At 42.1% G+C, this 12681-nt stretch overlaps 1 protein-coding gene across 6 annotated transcripts in view; it reads left to right on the top strand.

Annotated features, from left to right (window-relative positions):
- Nucleotides 1-12681, top strand: part of tnr (tenascin R (restrictin, janusin)) — a 108313-nt gene that overhangs the window by 25842 nt on the left and 69790 nt on the right. For all 6 annotated transcript variants that reach the window (XM_029130807.3, XM_029130809.3, XM_029130808.3 and 3 more), the window contains one exon: nt 9176-9226. The gene's annotated coding sequence lies outside the window, so the exon portion shown is untranslated. The remainder of the gene's footprint in view (nt 1-9175; nt 9227-12681) is intronic.

Below are 12681 nucleotides of genomic sequence, written 5' to 3'. Positions count from 1 at the left end.
TCCTTCATTAACGTTTGACAGCTTCCCATCTTCATTTTCCCGGGAATTTTTGCCTCTCTGCCTGTCACCTGTCTTTGTCCTTCTCACTGCTCATGCTTTTATTTACGCTTCCTCTCCTTCACACTTTTCCTTGCCTTCTCCACCCCTTGTCTCTTTCATTACCCCAAATGCCCTTTCTGTGCCATTTCTTTTTGTACATAATGGGACTTTATTGAAAAGATAGTTTTATTGTATCCTCCCCCTTTCCTATCCTTCCTTGCCATTTTGATGTCTTATCTCCACCACCTGTGCACCCTTCCACCGCACACGGGCTCACACATACACACAACATTTTGAATTAATTCCTCCCCGAGGTTTTTGTTCACTGTTAATGGTCCTGTATCTCTGGGGGTTATAGTAAGGTGACTGGATAGCTCCCCATCATTAAAACCTCATCATCACAGATGACACTCTCTGCCGTTATTGACTTCCATTTTTTTTGTCTTCACAAAGGATATCTCCATAAAATCTAATTGGCTATGACTACTCATCTGTAGCTTCATTAAACATGAATATAATACGTTATGAGTATTGAATAATACTGATGAATACTGTAGTACAAAACGAATATTATCAATCCTGGCACAAAATGTGACTGAGCAATTTTCTGAAATACACAATCTGACCAGATCAGACAGCACTGTCTGGGTTTCCTGGACTGTTTTCTAGACAGACGAAAAGAGAGCGGGAGCAAGAAGAAGCATAGAGGGGAGGATGGAAAGACAGAAAAAGATGTAAATGTCAAAGTGGATCGTTTCACGGGAAGACATGTTGGTCCGTTTGCTCCTGAACAGAGGCATGCCTAAAGGTCACGTCAATAATTCTCCAGTCTCTCCAGCTGGCCATTAATCATTTGGTCATACGTCTATCATTATAGGAGGCTAATGAGATCTACATAGATCATCTCCTTCTCCGGCCTGAGGACAACCCTGCTGTTTTCAAAATAACCCTGTCATTGATCTTTTGTTTATCCCAGTGGATCCAAGTGTGGCTCCCCTCTCAGGTGACTTTATTGGGAGCTTGAACAAAATACACGCGAGTGATTCGATAGATGTATTGAAATAATGTCGTATGAGAGCACGGTAATCATAAGGGTTGAATTGTGTGCACTTTTGTGATAGAGATGTCCTTGTATTAAAAAAAATCAATGATCTGTTACATCGCGAAGCCAAAATAAAAGAAGTGGAATTCAATAGCGAGTTTTGTTTTTCACTCTGAACTAGAACATTTGTTGCTAATGTGCATAAATATCAGTACAGCTTCAGAACATTATGTTACACAAGCCTTCCTGAAAAATGCTTGTTTAGTATTGTTGTAATATTGTATGGACGCTGTCAAACCCAGGCATCTGACATTCTTTTCAATAAGGTCTAAAACAATTACATTTGATTAATAGCATCGTTCTCATTAGTCATCATGCTGATCAATAAATCGACACAACAGGTCAATAGAACTCCAGTTTAACAATGTCAGAAGCGTCATTGATCAAGCTTTTGTAAAGTGAAAGTGTTTTTACTATAGGGGCTCCTAAAACAGTCGGGTTACAGGTTGACAGATCGCTGGTCAATGAGGACTCAACCTTTACAGAGGAGACGACTACAATATACGCATACGTTTGACAAATGACCTGCCTGTCAATAACTATACTGTTTGATTATGAAAAGGATTCATCACTGTCAGGTTGTTTAATGTCATTACACTCAGCTTACCAAACGGCATTGACTCTACGTGTGCGTCCTCTTTTGCTCTTTTTTTATGGATGGAAAAGCTCATGTAGCAAAGAAGCAATGTAAGCGTTCCTGTCATTACTGGGGAACGCACGCACTATAACCTTGAGGTTGCATTTTCCATTCATGTTGAGCTAATGTTTACAACTTAATGAATAAAAAAATAAAACAGTTTAGAGTGTTTTCAGCCAGTCATTTTCATTTTCTATCTATCTAATTCTTCCCGAGGCCAGTTTAAGTCAAGAACATTTTTGTTTGGCTGTTTATTTCAGAGCTTAGATCTATTGCATGTAAAATTATTAAAGTTTGCTAGAAAAAAATATTGTTTTCATCTATATACTATTTTTCCCTGCTAAGTAAAGTTAGGTCATTCTTCATATTGAGGATTTCCTGACAGCTCAGAAAAGGACAGTAATGTTTTTTCATCTGGCCATTGAGGAGAACTACTGGAGAACCGGCCTTGATTAGGAATGAGTGTGGAAGCCTGAGCACTGGAGGCAGATGATCATGGGGTCATAGTCTGTCAGTCTTTAACAAGATGCTAGAAACAGTGGTGAAAAATCATAGCCACGCCACTGCTCATCACTCAAAGACATCCAATGGATGGAAAGATTGAGACAAATGATTTTGTCATCTTGTTAAATATAAACTCCTCAGTTGCATATTTGCTGTCTGCACCTGCCAGAAATTAGAAGCCTGCACATTACTCAGCTGAATATGGTGCTGCTCTTTTCATTGTGCCGAGCAAACAACCGCCTCAGCTCTTATCGGGCCTCGGTAGGACAGTGTACATGCATGTACACGCATGGGTTTCCATGCTAGACGTGTCCTAAAGCCACGGCTAAGGTTGTCAGCAGATTGGATAGGTAATGCATAGGCTGACGTCCCAGTGAAACCCGCTCTGCTGCTCCTGTCAGTGTGATTACCAAACTGCTGACACTGACAACACTGTGCAAATGTACTGTATACAAAACATTTACATGGTGATGCACTTTCCACACTCCTGCCACTTCTATGTTTTGTTTGTTTTCCTGTTTATATTCAACCCAAGTGCCTTGTAATCATAGATAATGCATCTACATATGAAAATGCCCACCAGTCTACAGGAGCAATTTTGAGATTTTCCATTTCAGTCGTACTTCGTCTTTGCTTTTTTCTCTAACACTATAATGTGAGGCCATTATTGCGATGCCTTGATCTTTGCTTTTATATCCGAGAATTAAAGCTCATTATGAGTCATTCTGTTTGTGACCCAGCCGCTCGGAAAAAAAATAAACACCTAACATTAAATCACATCTTTCTTGGCTTCTTCAGACGTTATATCAAATTGTGGTCCAGCTACATTCATTCCCTAGAATGTGGGGGAAGGAAACAGTCAGTCATTATTAAGGATCACATGGATTTTTTTGATGGCTACCTTACAGTGTGTGCAGCACAGACTGTTTCAGACATATACTGTATATCTCTAAGGAACACATTAGTGGCTTTTGCAGTTTTAGCCATTACAGTAAACACGAATTGCCCATAAACCATCATCCCTTCTCCTAACAAAGCATTTCTCGACTCATTTTCTGGTTTGTCGAGTACACCCAAGATCTAAAGGCAAACATAGAGAAGCTCACAAAGAGCTACAGAAGTATAACAGAGCTGCTACGAGACCAGAAACAGTAAAGGACACTGACATCTATTTATAGTGTGGATCGCTGGATGGAAAAGTTGAATAAGGACAGAGAAAGAAGAGCCACTGGCTGTTTTTTTAAAAGCTCCAGTGTAGTACTGATGTATCTCATGTTTTGATTTCTGTTTAAATCGTGTTTCTATATGCATTTGATTTGAGAAAATCAACCAAACTGGATACTGGATGTTTTCATTCTGTGTACTGCACATCTAAAAAAGAAATATGTAGATTAATGCACATGTACATTCACTTCAATTATATAAAAATAGCTTGTGAACCTGAATGTCCCAGGGCTAAACGGGGGCCATGAAACGTTTGCTGTGCAGAGCCTTGATAAAAGCATTAGATGCCCACTAGCAGTTCAGCATCAAATTTTATATGTTCTGTTGTGTTTGTATGAAAACACGCAGACAGGACACATTCGCCTTTTATGCGTTCAGTTTTTGTAGTGAAGTTGATGCTCTAATCGCTATTCTGACCACAGCATCCTGTACATTTGGGGGTAGGAGGAAACCGTGTTTTTGAAATTCATCTTCCTTAGCTCTCTGGGTGACGCCGTGAAGTCACAAGTTGATTTATTCCTGTTTCTTAAGACATATCCAAGAATTATGCCCCATTTTAAGAAATCCCTGCAGGTACTAATTCATATTCTCTATATGATTGGGCCATCAATACTGAGGGTAAGTGAAGGTCGCTTTGACACTTTGATGGTGTGGCGGATTTGCCTGCCTTACTGCTTTAGCTTCACAGTGCTTTGTAATGCTGTGTGTTGTGTTGTGACGGCCTGTTCAGAGGATTACAAATACTGAATGCTTGTTCCTGTTCCAATACGAACTGCTACCCTGGCCGCTTATGAATTAAAAAGCTGCATTACCATTCTGTAGACCCAGGTACTGCCATTAGAGTATGGTTTAGCATGGAGCTTCCTACAGTATATTGTCAAAAACAATAACAATAAATGTTTGGGGAAGCTTTGAAATCAATTTCACATATTATGAATGCTCGAACAATTACTGACTGATTCACAGCTATAAAAACAAAACAACACATGTCTGATCAAGATATGTGGAGAATTGGATGAATATTTTATAATTTTCCTCATCGTGTTTGATATTAATGAACTTTCAGGTTCATCCTACGCTGCTTGCTTGCTAAGATGACAAATCTGCTTTGCCCACCTGTTATGAATATTTATAACGTGCCGGCGGACAAAGGTTAAAGAGGCACATTCTGATTATGGTTTACTGGCTCCAGTTCTTCTGCTTGATTAGTAGTCGAGAGATGTCGCTGTCCGTGGTGCTGAACCACTGATCTAGTTTTCTTAATGGTGATGGTTTCTCTCCCACACTCCTCTGAACATGTGGCCTGCTGTTCTTGCTCCCAGTAAATGTGGCTCAGGATTCCTAAAGAAATGGAGATCACTGCATGATTATTAGGCCTGACATTTAACCTTGGCCACACCAACAAAAATAAGGGATTACATTATGATGAGGAGGGAAATATAAAAGCTCTATTGACCCCGACCTGTTTTGTAAAAATTAGTCTGTGATTATATTTACTGCCGGGCTTGTGCTGCTCTGCGTGACCTGTGTTCTACATGTCTTTAATCCTATTTATTTTATCTCTCTGCCTTCCTTTTTATAACCATGTCCGAAACTAAACGGGAAGCCTTTAGTAGTATGAGTGTCATAAGTATGGCTCTGCATGGCAAAACAATTGCAGCCTGTCCACTGCGTAATAGACGAGTGTAAGTGTAAGCACTGTGTGCCATCCATGAAATCAATGGTCCAGTGCTCGGTGGCTGGCTGACTTCCCTCAACACACACACAGATGGGTGCCATAAAGGATGTTTATTAGGCTGACAAGTCGACACTGCAGCTCCTTGTCATGCTCTGATAATAGGAGCCAGGCGCAGGCCAGCGGAAGCAAGGCTTCAGCTGGTTAGGAGACAGACAACTCCTTCAGGGGCACAGATAAGAAAGGAGAGGAAATAAAAGAGAAGCAGAAGAGAAAGAAAGAGAAGTGAGGGTGGCGAGTTTGTGCAACGAGTGCCTGTTTTTTGAGTGGATGAAAGAGTTGACCTGCGAGAAGAGGGGACAAAAGTGTAGATGAAAAGTCTGGGAGGAGGGGAAATAGAAAATGGGTTTGTCCAATCAGTGTTTGATACGATCCCAGAATATATTAAATCATAGGAATATGTTCATAGTATACTTCACTGCCAGTTGGACACAAAGAACTGGGAAATGTGCTAGTGCCACCTTTAATCCGAGATATCTTGCTTCCCATTCGGCCCAAAAATAACTCTGACTTCCTCAGGCTTTCACATTTTTAGACCTACAGAGCAGGTTCCTCAGAGCGGGCGGGCTGATTCCCTGCTAGCTCCCTGCCTGCACGAATGGCATGAGCATAATTTACTGTAGAGCTGGAACGATAAAAAGTTCATCAATCAGTATGAGAATACACTTAAGGATCTATGAATAGATTGATGAATTGACGGATGTTACTGTTTTCATCTCTCGTGACAGGAAGCTAAATATTGATCACGCCGCTCTCAGGTCACTGACGAGCGGGAATATTTAGCTAATTAGACAAACAAGCAGCTGCTGGATATGTTTGAGAATGCAGTTGATGCTTTAGCTTGACATTGAAATGGATTACGATGAGCAAGGAATCTTTTTTGGTCATTGGATTTGCTACAACTCCCTTCCAGGTTCTACATTTACAGTACCCTGCAAGTTTTTGTATGTACTGTAGTACAAAATGCTGAGTCTCTACCAGCGTTGGGTCTTTTGTAAAATAGGTCTGAGACTTCTGAAACATCTGCTTAAGACAGTCTATGCACTCTCTTCTCTTCCCTTTTTCTCTCTTCTCTTGTAATGAGCAGCTCACTGTGAGCCGAGACCAGATGCAAGCTATAAATCAGCTAATCAATGGCACCAAAGTTAGTCCCTGAACAATATTGTAGGAAAACGGCTTGAATGAGCCTCATTGATTCGGCTTCACAAATCGTTACTTCCCCAAGACGGGCTGACCTTGAAAGACAACAAGGTCGCTATTTGTCACTTCACACTGTGTGAAACTTATTCTACGTCAGATCTGCCGGATCCACGCGAAACCACAATCGAAGGCTTTCGCTCATCGATTTCTCTTGCATATTTTATATTATGATGAGTCATTTCTCGTCATTGGAACCTCGGCCCAACTTCCATAATTATCTCTCCGACCAAACCAGGTCGAAGGAAGAAAGTAAGACACGATGTGGCTTGTTTCCTGCAGAATCATCGCAAAACTGTGCCAAACACCGTCTTTTTTTCTAGGGGTCAGCCCCAGCAGAGGGAGGTTCCCAGCACCGTTATGTCATCGGGGAAAAGGGGACAGGGAGAGAGCAGGAAGTGCTTCAGAAAGGCCTATTTTAATTAAAGCTTGTAGATTTACTTGCCTTGCTGAGTTGAAAGCATGCGCGTCTCAGGGCGATGGGGGCCAAGTGACGGTTGTAAAAATGATTCATGCCAGGCAGGGGTGGAAAAGAGCCCCGGGAGGGACAGGCGGGGGAATTAAGGTGGGCAGTCGGAGGCTGTTCTGTAATGAGGACAAATAGCTGAGAAGTTTGTCGTCTGGCAGAAGGTTTCGGGCTGGCCAGGGAAATATGCATAGTGCAATACTGTGCTCCTGTGACATGTCGGCTGCACTGTGTCACCTTAGTGAGAAATTGAAGAAGGGAATAACAAGTCAGGAGAACGACGGGGCGCTGGACCTTTTTTCTTTCAGGGGAGGCATCATTTGCTCCCGGTTTAATCTCAGTATTGGCAATTATGTCCCTGTGCCAACTGGCTTTTGTGTATGAATGATGAGGTTAACAGCGAGTAAACCACGTTCCCTGAGAGGATTATTAATTACAACAAAATGAACTGAGTGACTTTTTGCAAAGTGCAAATATAAAAGTGTATTCAACCGTCACAAGCAGGTTTAAATGGAAAGTTCCTCTGTGTACAGTATTACTGTATATGTCCTTTTAACAGAGTAGTAGCGTCCAGTTCCTCCTCATTACTGTACACCACTATAGACTTGATCCGTCCGTGTGTGTTTACGTGGGTGATTTTGGCAGATATCAAACACAGATAGTACATGTGTAGAGCACGGTGCATGTGGCAGCTGCTGTCTACGGCCACTGCCAGATTTCCTTGATGGCCGGCGTCCAAACTGCGTCCGTCCAACGAAGCACGTGTGTCACTGCGGGACCGGGCGCCATCATTTCTTCCTTTTTAGCCCTGATTTTTTTTTCTCTTTTAAGTCTTCGTCTCACCTCCCACACTCTCGAGCTTCACTCATCTCCCTCTCTTGTTCTGCTCCGCTCGCTCCCCCCAAGCTGTTGGATGTCCTCAGAAATGAATGACGTGATGAATTGAAAGCTGTGAAAATAATAACCACCCCCAACCACACACCAGCTCGCTCCCTCGCACCGAAGGCCTGTCTGCTGCGACAGCAGATGTGACTGCATCTCGTGTCAGGACTGTCAGGCTTTTTTCCCTCTCACTCTGTCCTTGTGTAATGGAATTTAAAATTTATAATCACCATCTGTAAATTCCTGTACTTATGTCTCCCCAAGTCATGTAGAGGCGCTTCATGTGTTTAACCAAACCAAACAAAGGCACAGGGACATCAGGGACTGAGCACAGATCTGCTGAGCACAGTGAATGCAGTAGAAAAACAACAATATATTTCTGTATTTGTTTTATTTTGTGTGTGTGTGCGTGTGTGTGGTTTGTAGAGTTGCAGAAATATCATGCGGTCAGTGTGGAAGTCCTCCTGTGCAGGTTTGAAACTTTGCCCCCCGTGACATTGCAGTCATAAATCACGTGCATTACTTCTACATAGTCACTATGTTTAAAAGACACTGGTATTTCAATAGTGAGACAGATCAGGGCCACAATGCTGTAACATTTATAGTGGTTGCAACTCAAGTAAACACGAAATAAATGGATGTTTGTATACTGTATAAGATATAGTTACTCTTTACATCATGTCTCTCTCTCTAGCTTTGAGTGTATGAGTAGTATGTTCGTTGCATACATCACATACTAGGATGCAGCGCACACAGACCTCCACTTATACTTGTGCTTAATGAACACGTGAACTCGACCGAGCACTGATTGTAAAGTCTAAGTGCCAGGACAATAATTAGGGGGCGACGGAGGAAGCTCATAAGACAAGTGCTTCATGCAACAGGGAAGGTCATGTCCTGTAATTGCAGATCCTGCCAACCACACCAAGCATGTTTCCACTGCGTCTATGGAGAGTCTCAAGTGTAAGATGAGCAGCCTTTCTAGTGTCCTCTAAAACAATTATACATGCTAATGGATGGTTGTGTACAGCGCGCCTGCATAGTAACACAACGGTATGAGTTACAGAGGGAGCAATGGCCAAGAGAGAGGGCTGTTAATAGATTGGAAACAGATTAGGACTTTTTTATTGTCACTGATGCAGAATGTGTTTATGAGAACTGACAGTAGCATCACCTTCATTGCTGGGATATTGCCTCCAAACCCTTCGAGTGAGGCTCCCTGTTAACCAATCAGATAATTTCAGAACTATGAATTGATTGTAGGCGGTGTGCATCTGGTAGCTTTATCCTGACTTGTACAGTATTTTTAAAGTTACATTGAAAAAAAAAAGGCCAACAACAACAAAACAAGACTTCACCTTTTAACTCATCTCTGTTTTGTGTCGACAGCTGCAGCTCCGTAGACCAGCGGTCCAAGGAGAACGTCCACGGGCTCTGAAGGTGAGTAGTGACTTCAGCGCAGCCTTTGTGCAGCACCTCCGTGCGAGTGAGGCGCCTCTTTGCTGCCTTCCCTCACAAGGCACGCTCTCCTCGCTGCTCTCCTCCTAAAGTGTATGCACATGCAAGAAAATGTGCTCGCACAATGAAGAGCAGCTCAGCACGCCACCTTATGCGACTACAAAACAATAATTGTTTGGTATTCAGTGCCAATATTAACGGTTCTTTATCAGAGGCTGCCGCTTTCTTTCTTTATGGTGATCTTTAAAGCCTGCTGAAGCCCCTTTATATTTTATCACAGTTTGGGCGCTTTGTGTGGAACTTGGCTAGACGTGTTTTAGATAAGCCAGGGTCCATTTGCTGTCTGCCTGTGTCCCTGGATACCTTCTTTAGACACATTAGCATCGGTGCACATACTTGAGGAGTTGTTCCGATCACTATGAGCTAAATATCTTAACGATCTGGAGACACTATTACTCCTCTTGTACTGGGTTTACTGTGTAGCTCACCCTAGCACGGTGATTTATTCACTTTGAGCTGCAGCAGTACAAAGATCTTTTACACTTGAGTTGTGCAACAGCTTCTAATCCATCAGATATACAGTATGTAGTAAGTGCATTTAGCACATTTAGCTAATAATATTCCTTATTATTCATGCCTCTGTTTTTGTAAAATTAACTCCTGGTTTTCATTATGCCCTTCCACGTGAGATGCAGTCCACATTGTTAATTCCAAGGATGTGACACTCATCTATTTGTTTCCTAACCAGAAACAAAATGTACAGCCTCCTTTTTAGCCGTAGAGAAGCCCTGAGGCAGACACACTTTCTCCGAGTTGTAAAGAATTAGGAAACCAAGTATAAAGTGACGACTCCGCACTGCTTGATTTGCCTCGTGGCAAAGCTCCGTGTTCATTTGATTTAAGTGTGTCTGTCTGTGAATTCCTCTCTGCTGTCTATTACAGTGATACACTCGGAGGTTTGGGCTGATTGCTACGTATCAGGGCATGTGGAAGGGTTAAATAACAAGAGACTGCATTTCCGTGTAATGGTGCTGCGTCTTTGTGATTGTTTGGGTAGTCCAGCAAAGTGGCCATTATAGAAATTCAGTGTGCTTCAGTTGAATGGTCCTTGTGGGACGCAGTTTTCTTTTCACTTGATGTAGGAGATACTTAGAACAGCTAAAAGACACATGTTTTGTTATTCCAAACCTTATTTCAGAAGGTGAAACCTTCCATCAGCATTGTTAGGATAAGCAGTTATCAAACAATCAATGTGCATCTACTTCATGTTGATAAGAACTGCCTCATTCGCACTAAAGGGAATAAGTGATCTAAATGAAAATACTTTAGACCTGATGATTCAACGAGTGAGAACCGGGATACAAAAATAATTCAATCATCCGTTCCTTTAATATTCTGGCTCCTTTAAAGTCTGTCAAAGTAAAAAAGGAAAACTAACAATGCAACAAAACAGCTTTAGGTGAGTTTTTTTTTTCTCAAGAGCTCATTAAAAAGTATAGAGCCTTGATGTATAAAACAAGAAGCTTTTCATTGTTTGAAATAGTTCTGTAAAAGGAATCAAGCTGCACAGGGATCATATTTTATTTAAGCGAGGGTTGAATACCTTGACAGGAGCCGAACCAAGTCAGTGTGCAGTCATATTTACTAAACACATCTTAACAAATATGTCAAAAGTGGATCCATGGGCACAAGCGGAGACAGAGAGGAGGAAGAAGCCCACATTGCATGTTTGCCTTTCTAATTACTTCTCATAGGACCCCGGCCATTGATTGTTGCAAATGCCCATTGATTTTACCCAGCGCTCTGCGCTATCTGACGTTTGTGCTAAATGCCATGGAACAACTGACATCTGCGTGCCACTGATGCCTGTGACATCAGTGCCTGTGATATCGGTACCTGTTTACCCGCTGTAGCGGGTACGTAGGTACGCGTGTGTGTGTGTGTGTGTGTGTGTGTGTGTGTGTAGGCACAAGCTTCGGTGTGCTTTGTTACAGTATGTGTGCACTTATTAATGGGGAAGGTCTGAGTCACTGACGAATGGGAAAGCGGTTGCATTCCTTTTGGCCAGGGCGGCCTAATCGAGAAGCATCGATCCGACTGTGAGGAAACAGTGTGCTTACTTGCACATGGAGATAGCCAAAGGCTATTGGCAACCTCTTTGTTTTCATCGGATAAAATCAGAAGCTTTCCCCCCCTGTGGTCTGAACAGATCACCATGTCAGGAGGCACAACTAATCAGATATTCCATTTCAATATTTTTGATAATAACTTATTAGAGGATGCCACCGTTCAATCCAGACCTTAATTATCCCTTAATGATCTTTCCCACATTCTACATATTGAGATAAAACTGTACCAAGTACAAAACACAACAAATCCTTCTTATTAAACCCAACATTTATTAATTTCCTGCAATTTACATTTCAAATTTACCAATGTCCTATAGTAATTACACATTTTCCTTCTGTTCACATCCTTCCCTTTATCTCCTGGTAACATTTAAAGAATAGTCCACATTGTTCTTAAACACCCTTTTTTATTTTTACTGCTTGTTGCTCATCCTTGAAAAGCTGTAGGCGCGACAGATGCTTTGAATACGTCACTCATCCCGACAGCCAAACCCTATTACACTAACTCATGTGTAAAAATGGTGTAGGCAGTCTTAAATAAAGTGAATTAATTCGAGCAGGCAACCAGCTGTTCACTCTTTACTTTTCAACCACCACGTATGACATTGGGATCTTTCAAAGAAGTTAGCGGCATCCTGATTATGTCAATCGCAAACAGCGTTTGAAACCAGAGGCTCCCTCGTCATGTGACCTGAACGAGCTTGGCAGCGTTGGAAGGTATCGGTTCCACTCATTTGGTTTCTCACATTAGGTTGGAGGATATGGCAGGTAGAGTGTTTCAACTGAGGCTCACAGCAGTTTCAGTGCTTGCCAGCTAACTGGGCATTCGCTTTTCCCCCTGATATCACAGCACACATTCGCCAGCTCTGACTGTGTGCTTGGTGCTTAAAACTCAGTGACAGACCCAATCTGTTAGTTAACTATTATAAACAGGTTGTTTGGTTCTTGTTCTAGAATGCCTTAAAACATCAGCTAGCCAAATAGTTAAATAAAGAGGAAGCAAAAGCTTAAAATATGTGCTAACTCCTCTCCTGGGTGCGGTAGCCTTTCGCCTGCTTTACTGTTGTATTCAGATTTGTTGTCTCAGCAAATGACCTGCAGAATTATTCTGTCACTGTCCACTTTTCTTCCTATCTGGGGGTTTGAATAATGCAGCGCCGTGTCCTTTACCTCCATTTGAATATATCTGTCTGGTCAGCAGAGGGGGATTGTGACAAAGACAGAGACTCAGTCAGAGAACGGCACGGGGACAAATACTTCAGAAAGTTGGCAAGAAAAGGGCACAAGACGAACATGCCACGGGACAAA

The sequence above is a fragment of the Betta splendens genome, chromosome 17 (genome assembly GCF_900634795.4).
Source record: "Betta splendens chromosome 17, fBetSpl5.4, whole genome shotgun sequence".
In the NCBI taxonomy this organism is placed as follows: Eukaryota; Metazoa; Chordata; class Actinopteri; order Anabantiformes; family Osphronemidae; genus Betta; species Betta splendens.
Note: the sequence above shows the minus strand (reverse complement) of the source record. Positions and strands in the feature narration are given on the sequence as shown.